The sequence below is a fragment of the Micromys minutus genome (genome assembly GCF_963924665.1).
Source record: "Micromys minutus genome assembly, chromosome: 31".
Lineage (NCBI taxonomy): Eukaryota > Metazoa > Chordata > Mammalia > Rodentia > Muridae > Micromys > Micromys minutus.
In genome coordinates, this window is record NC_137966.1 from 24,218,043 (window position 1) to 24,230,302 (window position 12,260).

Below are 12,260 nucleotides of genomic sequence, written 5' to 3' on the forward strand. Positions count from 1 at the left end.
CATAGTTGCCAGGTAGTCATGACAACAGGTAATCAGTCACAGGTGGTGGTAATGAGCTTTTGAAACATAGGCATGTTGCTGTTTCCTGGAACAGGCAGTACAAAACCATGAACCGTATGTCGTTAAGGTTACTGGTGGGAGTGGGCCAGCTGCTGGCTTTCGTCATTGGCTGGACTGTCATACTCAACTATGTCACTGGTGCAGCCAGTGTGAGCCTGGAGCACAACTGTTGATCACAGGGAACCATATCTCCCAAGCCCTGCAGACAACTTTCCTTGTCCACGTGCCCAGCTTTGTGGCCAAGTATCCAGACTGTTCTGTGCTTGGTCTGGTGACAGTCCTGCTGGAACCCTGTCCCTGGGAACACGAGGAGTGAATCTCTGGTGCTGTGTTTCGCCTCCCTCTCTGGCCCCATTAATGGCGAACTTTTGGCCCACGGAGGATGACTGCAGATGGGTTCTGACAGAGGCCGACAGCTCTGGACCACGGAGCTCTGGAGGATTCATGCCTTTTGGTTTGACCAGGATTCTCTGTGGTACAGCATCCTGTTTCTTCACCTGCATTGGGTTTGACTGTACAAGGGAAGAGGCCTGCTGTCCCCAGCCTTCCATCCCATTGGGCCTCGTGACCTCACTCTTCATTTGCTTTCTGTAAACTACCAGATTAACACCAACAGCCTCTTGCCCTAGGCATTTGTCCATGTTCGATGGGCCCTTTGAGCTATATGCAGTAGCTGTGGGAACCTTTTGTGCCCTTTCATTCAGCCTCATGGGTCCCTGTGCCTCGGGGTGGTGTATTTCATGGCAGAGGATGGGCTCCTGTTCTGGAAACTTGCCCGTGTTCATCCTTGAACACACTCTGGTCCTCGCCACGGTTGCTTATGGAATCATGGCAGCATTCATGGCTCTTCTTGTTGAGTACCTCTCATCTATAAGGACCCTGCTTGCCCACTCCTTGGTGGCCTTCTCTGTTCTGGTCCTCAGATATCAGCCAGACCAGAATGTAAGCTCTTGTAAGAAAGAGAAATCTGAGAGTCTAGCTGTTGAGCTGGAGCCTGGACTTGAACTTTCTTCATGGAGCCTGTTTCTCCAGAAGGGACTCCAGGAATTGCAAGAAGACTCTGTATTCCCACAGACAACACCCCAACTCTGAGATCTGGCCGGCTTGTCTTCCGTCTGATGCTCCTGTGCCTGATCCTGGCCCAGTGGTCCACACAGCTATTCTCTGGGGACCCCGTTTTGAGAGCTATGGCAGTTTCACTGTTGCTTCTTACTGTCGTGGTCATTGTCATCTGGAGACAGCCTCAGAGCACCACTCCTCCCGACATTAAGGCAGCCCTGCCCGTGCTTCCTGCACTGAGTGTCTTTGTGAATATCTCCCCGATGACACAGTGACTGCTGGGACCTGGATTGCTTTGGAATCTGGATGGTGGTTGGATTTGCTATTAACTCTGGATACGGAATCAAGCACAGCTTGGAAGAGAAGAATGACCAACAGCCAACAGCCTGAAGCTCTCAGACTCCCCGGGAACATACTCCCAGTGTTGAATTCCCTTAACTGCAGAAACAGGATGCTTCCAGGACCCCGTGGGTGTCAGTTTCCTTTCCTTTCCACGAGTGTGTGTGTGTGTGTGTGTGCGTGTACATGTTTGTATCTATGTGAATGCACATGTGTTTGGAGGTCAGAGGTCATGTTAGGTGTCACTCAATAGCTTGCATCTTGGTTTTTGTGTGTGTGAATTGGTTTCTCAGTGGGGCCTCCGGCTTGTGGATTAGGCTGGTCTGGTTGGCCAGTCATCCCCAGGGATCCTGTCTTCACCTTCCCAGCTCTGGAATTACAAGCATGGGCTCCATAGGTTCTGTGATGGAGCACAGAGCCTCATGCTTGTACAGTTAATTGTAAAGTTGCTTTTGCCAGTTTTAGCATCAGAATGGGTTGCTGTTTAGAGAGAAAAACTCCTTGGCTCCAGCCTAAATATCTTGGGTTCTATGTGAGACTCTGTGTTGGTCCTCCCTGGACCATCTCTCTAGCCAGGACAGAAATCACAGAGGGAGGCATAGGAAGCTGACTCTTGCCCACTTCTTCCCTTCCTTTGATTGCTGGCCTCTGTGTTTAATAAGCAGGCAGATAGACATAATGTTGAATTCCTCCTCACTGATGTGCCCCAGAATTGGCAGAAGTCCTTAGAGACTAGCTGGCACTGTACACCCTGTGGAGTTCACCGTTTTTTTGTGGGATGGTCCCAGACCTGCAGTACTTAGTCTGAAGTCTGGCCAGGGAGCATAATCCAGTTTCCATTTGGAGGTTTGTGGTTCTGGGTTGCCATGCGGAGAGCCGTGTGGGCAGACTGTTCTTGCACTAGCAGGGACGCAGGGGCCATGGTATGGGACTTACCATCTCTGCCTCCATTTCCTTGCTACTTCCTTTAGTGGTAGGTCTTCCCCTGTGATGCTCTGCAGGGTTCCAGGTCTCAGGTTTCCATACCAAGACTCTATGCACAAGGGGAGAGCAGGAAACCTCTGGATGGAGAGACTGGCACACCACACTTCTGTTATTGAAAGGGAAACTAATCAGTGTTCAAGACAGAAAACTTAAACATAATAAAAGGCGGCTGGCAACACTGGTTGCAGATGTGATCCGTGTGTACCTGTGTGCATTTGGAGTACAGATTCTGACTTACAATCACAGTTCTCTCAGCAGTGTGCAAACCTTAGGGAACCAAATAGTAACAGGTGAGGATTCAGAAATAAATAACAATTTAGGGTTATTGGAAAAGTACAGTTTTCTGTTCCTGTGGGAATTGTTCCTGCCTGGAAGGGCAGAATATATATGATTTAAGCCTCCATCTCTCACTTTCTTCTTATATGCTTCTTAATATATCTTCTTAATATATGCTGCCTCTGGTTACACAGGTGACTCAGGACTGCTTTTCATATTTATTTCCCCGTACTGTGGGTTTTGATTTTCTATCTCTGGCTTCCCTACTTTACTCAACACAAATCTCATTAAACGAATACCTCTGCACTGTGCTCCACCAGTTAGCACAACCGGTGCTTGGACCAAACAACTTGCAGTCAGTTGCTGTCTTAGGGGATACTGTATAAGTTTGCATGAACACTGGTGCACTGGGCTGGGGGAAGGCTTGAGTGGTGGAAAAAGTTGGCATAATGTCCCCAATGCTTGTTGCTCCTGGCCTTGGATTTGGGTCCTTTTTTTGTGTGTGTTTCAAAGTTGCTGCAAATGTGGATATTTCCAATTCTTTTGGCTGTCTAGATTCTTAAAATTTAAATTAACTGAAAACCCTTCAGAACCTCAATTGTGAAGAAAGCAAGCAGGGGACAAGAAATCCAGAGTGCCACCCTCTTGCATGCCATGTCTCAGAATCCTTGTTGATAAATGCTTTTGAGGCATGCAGTTTGTAAGCCACCACAGAAAGTGTGACAATGGCATATGTGTGGGCCCATGGTTTGGGGATATGATTTGGCTGCTAGTAACAAGGATGTGGCCCTGGTAGCTTAGACAGAATGGCTTCTTCTCCATAGAGGGGCAAACTCATATAGGCTGCCCAAAACTGGTGGGCAGGCAGTTCCGCTGTTGACCTGTGTTCCTGCCTTCCTGCCTTCTCTTCCGTGCCACTGTGGCTAAGACCCTGGTGCACACATGGGAGGAAATGAGCTTGGTCTGGGCTGGCAGGGTACTGAGGCTCAGAAAGTCGCTGCAGATGCCCTCTGCCCCAATCGTGTGGGCTTGTGTCTGAACCCTCAGATTCCAGCAGGCAGTGTAGCGAATTAAACCTACCAGTGTAGATGTTTCTGCTGACACAGTGTTATAAAAACTTATTTGCTGATCTAAGAAACGCATCTATCTGCTAAGAAACAGAAACCACCTGAAATTACAGTATCCAAGGCAGGGCGCTCTAAGGTGTGCCAGGACTGCTCCTTGTCTTTGTGCCTGCCTCCGGGGGGGGTGAGGACCATCCTGGGCCTGGCGTCTGCATTCTTGCATTTGTGGACATTTTCTCACCGGACACTTTTTCTTTATAGTCTTAACAGCCACACAGCACCTCATGCTTCTCCAGGTAGTGGCCTTTCTACCCACAGTTGGATTCTTGGTGCTGTGGCTCTCAGGCTGCACTTTTGGATGGGGTCTTGATTAGTTCTCTGGGGTCAGTTCCTGGAAGAGATGGAGTAGGTGATTCAGGGCTCTTCACAAAGAAAATCAACATGCTTTCTAGAAAGCAGCGTCTACACGGCAGCCATGTGTGGCACGCTTGCGTCACCTCTGCAGGTATTGTGTGCTTCCCTTCAGTTTTTGATAACTAAACTGTTCATTTGATTTTATTCTACAGTGTTTCCTTTTTTTCTAAATACACCGACTGTTCTGCTTGCTCTCTTGGGTTTTGGAGTTGAATACATTTTTGTCAAGCTCAGATATTTAAATATTAATTAGCGGCTTTATTTATTTTTATTTTCAGACAGATCTTTTTATGTAGCACAGGCTAGTCATGAACTCAACCTTTATGTAGCACAGGCTAGTCATGAACTCAACCTTTATGTAGCACAGGCTAGTCATGAACTCAACCTTTATGTAGCACAGGCTAGTCATGAACTCAACCTTTATGTAGCACAGGCTAGTCATGAACTCAACCTTTATGTAGCACAGGCTAGTCATGAACTCAACCTTTATGTAGCACAGGCTAGTCATGAACTCAACCTTTATGTAGCACAGGCTAGTCATGAACTCAACCTTTATGTAGCACAGGCTAGTCATGAACTCAACATTTATGTAGCACAGGCTAGTCATGAACTCAACCTTTATGTAGCACAGGCTAGTCATGAACTCAACCTTTATGTAGCACAGGCTAGTCATGAACTCAACCTTTATGTAGCACAGGCTAGTCATGAACTCAACATTTATGTAGCACAGGCTAGTCATGAACTCAACCTTTATGTAGCACAGGCTAGTCATGAACTCAACCTTTATGTAGCACAGGCTAGTAATGAACTAAACATTCTCCTCTGTCCTACTAAGTGTTGGGATTACAGGTCGGTGCCATTGTGCTTGGGACATTTATAAAGTGTGCTACTTTAAAATTAGATACTTAAGTTATATACTTAAGTATCTTTTTATTTATGACACCATTTCTGTGCCTTTCTTGTGGCAAATACATTTTCCCTTAATTTTCCTGTGCAAGTTTTAAAATTATTTTTTATTTTGCCTAATCAGATCTTGACTTTCTGTGATTCTGTATCATTTGTAGTATTTGTGAGTCCCTGCTTGCCTTTTTAATGTCAATTTTTCATATTTTCTACATGAGTTTTAAAATTAGATCAGATTAGAAAATTTAATCATGATTTTAATTACAATTTTATAAACTGCCTGGGTTCTTAAGAAGATTTGATGGTTATTAAGCACAAGTGCTTGTCTGTGTGTTTGTCCCATAGAATTCATTATTGTAAACAAAACAAGGCACTTGGCTTAATTCTGAGTAGAGAGGCCCTGCAAATAGTGAACATGACTTATATGAAAGGAGTGTTTCATGATATAATATTTGATAAAAGGTTTATCCAGATTATGAGGTGGATGACCAAGGGCCTGCTGTTACTAGGATTCAGTCTGTCTTTAGTTCTGTCTGTTTCAACTTTTTACCTTTGTCTTTTTTTTAAAGACTTATTTATTTATTTCATATATGTGAGTACACTGTCACTGTTTTCAGACACACTAGAAGAGGGCATCAGATCTTATTACAGTTGGTTGTAAGCTACCGTGTGGTTGCTGGGAATTAAATTCAGAACCTTTGGAAGAACAGTCAGTGCTCTTAACCACTGAGCCATTGCTCCAGCCCCACACCTTTGTCTTTAGTTTGCTCTCCTTCCATGTTGGCTGTTACTAATGGGTCTGCTTCCCTTCCTTAGTTCAAATCCAGGGTGAAAGAAGGAGGTTTCCTAGCCAGTGGCAGTCCTGAAGTGTAGGAGCTATAGGATGTCTCACCTCCAGCTCTCCTGGGAATCAACAGCCCAGTTGATTAATGCCAGGCCTGATTGCATGTCTTCCCTGGAGCTGGGCTGGACCTAGTCACGGGAGAGAGTCAATGGTGTGATATAGCTGGAGTCAGATGTTCCAGACAACAATTAGATCGTTTCCTGCAAGCTCTGTGGCAGGGCTAACGGGTAGTTTATGAGCGATGGAGATGGCTTTAGACTCTGGTTCCCACTGCTTGGGAGGTGGGAGAAGCTGTCATAGTACTGGAGGCACTTTCACTGCTGCTCTTGGGTATTGCCAGTGTTGGTGTTGGTTGTGTATTCCTGACTTTTACCCTGGAACTGGCCTCTCTCTCCATCAGGGTTAGAGAGCATAAGTTGGCTAAGCCCCACAGGGGAAAGCATGGGTCCCAGGAGTTGTGTTAGATCTGATTTTTCTCTGGCTTTTATTATTACTAGTGAATCCAAATCAAATCTGGTCCAGCAGAAAACGAGGGCATTCTCCTTTTGATTGCCTCTGCACCAGCTGATCTCACAGACATTCGTGTGTCCGTGTGGCTGCTGAGCAAGGTCATGGTGGATGTCAGCTAAAAGCAGCAAGGGGAGGAGGAACAGGCTTGTGCAAGACAGTGGGCGTATATCAACACAATAGCCTTTCCCCCCATTTTCATGTATGTGCAGGCACACATGTACAAGTATGCATATGTATGTAGAGGCCTGAGGTAGTAGTAGGAACTATCTTTGATTACTCTTTCACTTTAGGCACTGAGGCAGGTCTTGTCCGAATGCTGTTCGTCTAGTCTTAATAGCCAGCTTGCTCTGGGGAGCCCCTACCACATCTCAGTCTTCCAAGGCTGGTAGATTTAATGAAAACAGCATATGAAAAGTTGTATTAATCTCCTTATTTATTTCCTGTTCATTGGTGTTTTCTAGTCCTTTGCTTTGAGTGGTACTGTGTATTTCTGAGAAATATCTTGCTAAACTTAGAGTAAATGGCCTTGTGATTGGGGTTTAGTGGGCTGAAGAGACAATTCATGGGCTGGGGAGATAGCTCAGACATTAAATGACAAAGGGAATCTTTCCTTGCTGTTGTGAGGCCCATAGAAAACCCAGTAGGCATGCGAATGCCCTAGGAGTGCAGAATCAGAGGCAAGCAAGTCCTTGGAGCTCACTGGCCAGCCACTCTAGCATACTTGGTAAGCTCCAAGTCAATGGAAGACCCTGTCTCCAAAAATAAATAAAATAAATAAAATAAAATAAAATAAAATAAAATAAAATAAAATAGCTAAGATGCCTGAGAAATGACAGTTAAGGTTGTTCTCCATATGTAGGTGAATATGCATGCAGCTCCCAGACACCCCTATACAAAGAAAATACATAGATGCTTCTGATATGTTCAGGGATGCTAGTGCCCTACTTGAGTCCTTTATTTTGGCCAGATGGTGGGACTAGGTTGAATAGCTATAGGGTTTAGTTATAGGCGATCTCTTTAGAAGAGTCCACAGACTTGATTAAGGCCTGATTCTGCCTTCCCAAAACCTGAGTTGGTTTATTTGCTATCCATCACAGTACGGTGCTTCTCTGTGAAACAAGAGAACCACTGTTCCGGTGTGCTGGAGAGTCAGGTGGGTTAGGACACTATTAAAACTTAGTCACTGCACAAGCCTGTTCCCGAGTTGGCTGTTCTAGTAGGGTTCTCTCTAGGATGGATGGTGAAAATTACTAATAGAACACTCTGGAAAATGCCTTTGGAAGGTACCATTGAGCAGGTGCTGGTTTGCTCACCTCCAGAACAGTTGAGTTTGAAGTCAACCTCAGATGAAGTGGCTGATGGATATTTAATAACTATGTTCTTTAAAAACCACCAGTTGGGCTGGGGAGATGGCTTAGTGAGTAAAAGGTTTGCTGTGCAAACATGAAATTTGAGTTCAGATCTCTAGAACCCATGGAAAACCAGCTGCTACATCACATATCAATAATTTCAGCGTTGCTACAGAGAGATGGGAGGTGGAGCTAGGAAACTCCCCAAAGCTATCAGGCTAGTAAGCCTGCTCTACAGCAGCAAACAAAAAGGCATCCCATCTCAAAGGTGGGCGCCAAGGACCAACACTCACGGTGTGAAACATGTGTATACCATGGCAATCAGACATGCAAACACACATGCACAGACACATACATAGATACATAAATATACACACACATACACACACTTACACACACGTGCACACACACAATACTTTTTAAAACCCACACCTCTTTCACTCACCCCATCACGTCTTAACCTTAGAGTAGTCTACTCAGTATGGCAGGCTCTCATTCTTGGAAAAGCAGGTGTCTGTGAGACCCCAGGGGAGTAACAGCCCTGCCCCTTCATATGTCCTGGGCACAGGCTCTATGAACGGAACAAGGGAATACACTCAGCGTTTTTTCTGTACCTTTGGTGCAGATATGATAACCCTTTATGCATGCACATGTCGACACATGTAGTTGCAGGCAAACAAGTTAAATGTCTGTTTCTCTTTCTGAGCTTCATGCCTCCATGTGCCTGAGCTCAGACCCCTAGAGTGGGTTGTCACAGAGCTTTAGTAGTGTGCTGGACAGGCCTCTTTGATCCCTCTGAGCTGTTGCAACTGTCCACCACCTGCTGTCTGTCTCTGGTACACCTAAAGTGTCTTTTCATGGTTGGTCATATCACTTACTTCATGCAAGATTTTGCTAGTAGAACTTGTAACTAGACAGCAGCTTTTTTTCTTTGTCTCCTTGTAAAGACAGTTTTCATTGACTCTTGGGTTTGTTTAGAGTTTTTAAAAATTTTTAATTTATTCACATCTATTTATTCATCCCTGTGATGGGACAGTGCATGTCAGACTATGGGTGTAGAGGTCAGATGGCACTCTGCAGTGTTTGGTTCTGCTCTACTATGTGGGTCCCAGGAACTGAACTCAGGGCATCAGACATGGTAGCAGTTACCTTTACCCAGGGAGCTGTCTCACTAGTCCATGTCAAGTCTGGTGTCAACTGACATAATCATATATAAACCACATGTGCAGAATAGAGGGTTTCTTGGAAGGAAAATGAGGTTTTCAGTCGGACGTGGGCCCCAGCATCATCTACTGGAGACGGTGTCTCTGAGCCCGCTGCAGCAGGAGGGCGAGCAGGGAGGACCACACTCTGCCACCCCCGCTCGGGTTTCTCACCATTTGTTCTTGTTACTTAATTTGAATTGACAGTTTTCTGTTCTCAGAGAGAACAGTCCCGTTTTTCCTTTCCAGAGTTGTGGTTGTTTATTAGTGACTCTAATTATAATGCTTGCTTGATGGGGCCTCAGGTAGGCAGCACCCATGTGCTCCTGTATGCTTTCCTTACAGGGAAAACTTGTTTTGCACAGCCCAGCAGACATGACCACTCAGACATGTTTATAGCCAACTGAAGGTCTTTATGATAGCTGGGCCTGTATTCAGGTATTCAGGACTCAAGTATAGTCCTGAATGTTTAGGGTAAGAGGTTTTTAACAATAAGAAGCACATTCTGGTATCTCCTTTGCAGCTTTGGGGGAAAATGGAGGGGTGGGGGTGGAGAAACTGGAGGGAGAGGGAGGTTTTGCATAAGCAGAGAGTTTAACAGAAGCTGAGGTAAGTTAGCTAGGGTATCTTGACATCAAGTTTCTAGAATAGAGCTGGGTAATTTTCCACAAGGTTCTCCATTGAGGAGATCAAATTCTAGTTAGACTTGAAATGGCCTCAGTAAGAAGACAAGATGGAGGAACCTCTGTACTGTCCTGCTCTATTAAACACTGGCACTCCTACTGCAAAGTTGCTCCCAAATGTTAGAATTAATTAAAAACAGGAAGGCTTGTATGACTGTATGTAATCTCTTTGTGCCTCTGTCTTTCCAATCTATAAAGTGGGGTAAGGGTTACTTTATAGGGCAGTACTAAGAATCTGGTGATACTATATGTCAACGCTCTAGACTTTTACTTAGCAATTTTATTTTATTATTTATTTTTGGGATGAGCTCTCCTGTTGCCCAGGCAGCCCTCATACTCTGTATTAAATCAGTGATGAGCTTGGATTTCTAGCCCTCTGACTTCCTTCTCTGGAATGCCGGGATTACAGGTAAGCACCACCATGCCTAGCTTCTGCAGGGCTGGACATGCAATCCATGGCCTGGTACATGCTGAGTGAGCACTCAGTCAACTGACCTTGGTGTTGTAAAAGTCACTGCCTTACAAGAAGGTGAGAACTCAGGACTAATCCCCAGTTGTCACACAAGCTCTCCAACCTGTAGGCGATAGACCACCCACAGACCTTGCTCCACCTCCTGCCTGGTGGCTCTCCCGTTGTCTCACAGCCCAGAGCACTGCTGTGCTACCAACTGGCTCTTGACCTCTCTGGAGTTGCTATGTTGAATATGGGGGCACTCAAGCTGATTTGTCTTGCATGTGGGTAGAGACTCCTGAGCTGCAAGTGCAGTGTGTCTGCAGCCCTGGCCGGAGTGGAACCCCTAAGGAATGAGTATCTATGGTCCAGGACTGAGTCTGAGATAGAAGTGTCAGCCAAAGAGGGAGTTGGGGCTCTGGACTGAGGGCATCAAGTCACTTCTGGGAGAAGAGTGCACAGTTGAACTGAATGTGCCAATGTATTGAGCAAGATGAGGACAGCTGCCCTGAAATCCAGTGGCAGCAGGGGCTTAGTGACATGGTTTGCAGTTGTAGCTACTTGCAAGGAGACAGGATGATTGCATGTTCAAGGTCACCCTGGAGAATTTAGAGAGATCCTTTTTCAAAAGTGAAAACAAAGCTGGGATGTAGCTCACTGTGGCACTTGCCAGGATGCCAGTTTGTTAATGACCTTCTTGCTCAGAGCCCTTCTGACCTGTGATCTCATGAGAATAACAGATGTCTTCTCAGACCCCATGTGATCTGCTTGTCACTTTATCTGTCCTGTCTGCCAACGTGCTTCTGTATAGTGTTTCACACATGCTGGCCACTCTTTTACTGACTGAAGACTTTGTCGGTGCTGAAACACTTGCTTTTTCCTTTGCCCAGGTCTCTGGGGGATACACTGGGGTTTGTGTGAATCACTTCTGAGAGTTTAAACAGGCCCATATCTCCCTGCAGAGAGCTGCTCCTCAGTTTATAGTTTGTTCCAGCATGCTTTCTATTGCTGTGATAAGTACCATGACCAAAGGCATCTGAGGAGGAAAGGGTTTATTTGATTTTACACTGTAGTACAGGTCTCTATATAAGAAGCTCAGGGAAAAACTCAAGGCAGGAACCTAGAGGCAGGAAATGAAGCAGTGGCCATGCAGACGTGCTGCTTACTGGCTTTCTCTGCATGGCTGCTTGCTTGCTTAAGCCTCCCAAGATCACCTGCCCAGAGGTAGAATCACCCACAGTGGACTGGGTCCTTTCACATCAATCATTAACCAAGTAAATGCCTCACAGACCTGCCTTTAGGCCAAACTTACGGAGACATTTCTTCCATTGAAGTTTCCTGTTCTCAGGTGTCTCTAGCTTGTGTAGTATTGACAAGAAAACTCACCAACATAGTGGGACCCACAACACCTGACCTACAACAGCCAACTTGATAAACCAACAATGTGATGCATTGGACGTACAGAGATTTTGGCTGTGAGTTAAATAGATGGCAAACCTATGAAGGGGTTACATCCAGGTAACACTTGTCAGCTGATAGCGCACAGAACATACCAGGCTTCACAGCTTAGCGGCATTACACTGGGGAGTGTCCCTGCCTCCGAATCTTTAGCTTTATCCAGAGATTTGCTTACTACCACTGAGCAGCATGATGAGAAGGCCACAGTGGGGATCTAGTGTGGGTAAATATTCAAATTCAAAATAGAAAGCGTAGTTTCTGTTGAGTATGTGCTGCTCTTGTGCCGTCATGAAAGAATACATTGTAGGTTGAGCCTTTGTAAGGCAGGAGCTGTCTGTGTATCTCTGCTGTTGTATCCTGGTAGCTGAGGAGAGCAGCATTTTACCTGTGCTTGCCCTGTGGGGCTGAGAACCATTTGGGAGTAAATGGCTGCATTAGATGTGGCCTCAGGGTTTGAAGGTACTGAGTGTGGAGATAGTTGTTATTTTTTATCTAACATCTAATACCTGAAGACATCCACCTCCCTAGGGGCATTTCTTTGCCTATCAGCGGGAGACTGACTGGTATTCAAGTGCTGAGCTCACATTGTAGCAGCAGCCTACAGAGAGACTGGTCAGTGGGTGCCAGGTAGCCCATCTGTAGGTATAGGTAGGCTCAGCCCTGT

The 12,260-nt window shown here is 45.7% G+C and overlaps 1 protein-coding gene and 1 pseudogene across 2 annotated transcripts in view; both read left to right on the forward strand.

Moving 5' to 3' along the window:
* Window positions 1-12,260, forward strand: part of SNX29 (sorting nexin 29) — a 373,799-nt gene that overhangs the window by 185,194 nt on the left and 176,345 nt on the right. The window lies entirely within an intron of this gene.
* LOC308440243 (cationic amino acid transporter 3-like) lies at window positions 117-1,557 on the forward strand (annotated as a pseudogene). The gene has a single exon. The product of its transcript is annotated as a cationic amino acid transporter 3-like (transcript).